The sequence below is a fragment of the Meleagris gallopavo genome, chromosome 2, assembly GCF_000146605.3.
Source record: "Meleagris gallopavo isolate NT-WF06-2002-E0010 breed Aviagen turkey brand Nicholas breeding stock chromosome 2, Turkey_5.1, whole genome shotgun sequence".
NCBI lineage: Eukaryota > Metazoa > Chordata > Aves > Galliformes > Phasianidae > Meleagris > Meleagris gallopavo.
In genome coordinates this window covers 56,372,447-56,375,274 of record NC_015012.2, presented here as the reverse complement: position 1 = coordinate 56,375,274, position 2,828 = coordinate 56,372,447, and positions in this window count along the sequence as shown.

Genomic DNA, 2,828 nt, shown 5'->3' with positions numbered 1-2,828 from the left:
TAATAAATACTAATAATAAGTGAAATGGTGAGCAGTACATTCACGGAGATTAATAACGTGATCAGGTGAGCATTGAAAATCCGCATAAAGAATTCAAAGGAGAGGCTGGAAACCTGCTTAAAAATCCCCAACCCTGTAAAATTAGCAGCTCCCTCTGGAATGGTATGCCACATAATATGCAGATGCCACATAGTTATTTCCATCCATGTTTTCAATTGGCTATATATACCTATTGCTCCATAGAGCAAAGTGGTGAACTTAATTAAGGCCCAGTATGTTTTTAGCATTAAGAAAGAAGAGACAGTGGCATGCAGCCCCTTAAAAGGCAGTTTCAGTAGAGAAAGCATTTTTTCTCTCTTTTTTTTTTTCTTTTACAGAAACAAGATAGCAAGGCTCAAAGTTTACAAATATCCTAGAGTATTGGCCGTCCGCCTGGACTTTTCAAGGTCACGCTTTCAGACAGTACTGGTGAAACAGATAAACTTTCCCAATGAAGCTGTCTGAGAGCGGAGAGAGAGATTTGTTCAAAAAGCTAAAAAGCAACTGTTGCCCGCATTCTCCACCAAGAATGTCAACGGTTTACGGGCTGGTTCGGCCCGGTTCCGTGACTAGAAGGGCGGAGGGATCCGCGGATCCGCGCCCCCGGAAAAAAAGAAAATAAGGGACCCCGAAATAATTGAAAACAGTGGCAACAATCTGAGGTAAAACAAAGTAATTTCCTAAATATGGTATCAACAGAATTTTATAAGGAGAGAGAATGTGAAATTGATGGTGGATCGGCCTTACCACAACGCTGAGATGAGAAGCGCAGGCAGAGAAGCGCAAAGCGAAGCAGTGCAGGCAAAGAAGAGAGCATCAGGTGACCTGGCCGGGAGTTAGATTTCCTCGCTGACCGCAAAGCCCCCTGGGGAAACGTAGCTGCTCTTCTCCGCTGGACAGGCACCCGGAACTTGAGCATCAGCAGTCAAACCCCCAGTACATTGCATGATGTTATGATGTGGAATACCGATAATGAAAAATCATGAAACCATGACAGGAAACTGCACAGGAGACTGAGATAGATGCAAGAGTATTTCTTGCTTTCTCAGGTAGGAAGGGATAGTCTTGGTCACAGATTTTCACCTTCCAGTTCCATAAAGAACAAAGCCAGTAATGTGACCTTTGGAAGGAAATAGTTTGGAGTGCTTTTTACTTTCATTTGTTAGCTGTCAACTTTCTTTCTGTTATGAGTTACCATACACTAACTCTAGTCAAAGTCTAACTTTGTGCTGTAAAATATTAAGAATGCTTCCAGTATTTGCATGCATTTCACTTAGGGTAAGGTCATGCCCTGTTAAAGCAAGATGCAAAGTACAGGACCTGCTATATACTTAATTTGAGGAGTTTCAGTACAAAAAAAAATATATATATACACACACACATATACAATTTTATCAGTGATTATCCACTAGGGTTTTTGACCAAAGCAGAAACAGATTTCTGTTCAGGCCAAACACCCATCAATACTGCTTTTGGCTCCCCAGGAACTGCTGACTGTATCTGTGAATTACTAAAATTAAAGTAAGGTTGATGGGAGTTTAACAGCTAATCATCAAAGTAGCAAACCCTCTCCCAGATCACGCTAGGAAGAAGTAGCAACCAGTAATTCCCACCTTATATTTAAACTGTTACCTTCAGTAGGAAGCTGCAGCTACACTGCATATATTTTTCTTTAATGAAGCAGGGGGAAACACCTAGCTTACCTGGGCTGTTCATTTGGTAAGTACATTCCTGCCAAAGGTTGGGTAGCAGCAAATATGGGGAAGTATCAATATTGCTAGAAGTGATCCCCAGTGTGACAGTATTCAAGCTTTCAGCTAAGAATCCATGCACTTGAGACACTCTTGAGTACTTAAATACACAGAGGCAAGAAGTAAGACAGGCATTTTCACGATGGAATAGAAAACCTTGTTTGCTGAGGAGAGGTGGCAAATCAGCCCCTGGAAAATACAAAAGCTAGTACTCCTTTTAATTAGGAGACCAGGGAGGACCAATTCTGAATTGGGTTTCTAATTCATTTTGTGCTTTTGGTGCTTGTTCAGTTTTAGATCATTTCTAAAGGAAAAGCAGCATGTAGTCTTTAATAAATTTAAAAAAAGATATAAATGCCTATTAGCTGCTGGTTACAGGTATTTGGCACTTCAGGATGACAAGCCAGCGCTCTGAAATTGACCACTTAGGCTTGAAATTTCTAAAATGGGATTCCATTTCATCTCAGTCTGGAGCCCTCATGATAGCACTCACAGTAATTTAGTTAGGCTGGTTTTCATAGTAAGGACTGTACTTATTTTTAAAGTGAAGAATAATAATACAGTATTAGACTGTGCACCAAATCTTTGATCAAACACCTATAATTACGAGAATCTCCTACAGTAGTGTTTGGTGCATTTGCGATTCCAACTGAGAGGGCAAAAATAAGTTTCCTGTAACCTTTTCTGGAAGTGTCTTGGCTGTTCTAGCACCAGTTAATTACTTGTCCTGTTCTTAGTAACAAACACGGGATTGCTGGAGAAAGGCATTTGCTGAAACAAGAAGCTCCGTGCCTATAAATCAAACTGGAAAGAGGACTCTCGTACATACAGGATGTACGTACATACCTAGCTTCACTTACTGACAGCACAGGTGTGGTTCAAACTGTGTACATAAAACAGATGCAGCATTTCCGTTGCAGTTTCCTACCTAATTTGTATCACTCAGCTCACAGTATATACTATTGGGCTTTATAGCACTTGGATTAAAAAAAAAAAGATACAAGTGGCCTTTCTTAGGTTCAAATATTCACAGCCATA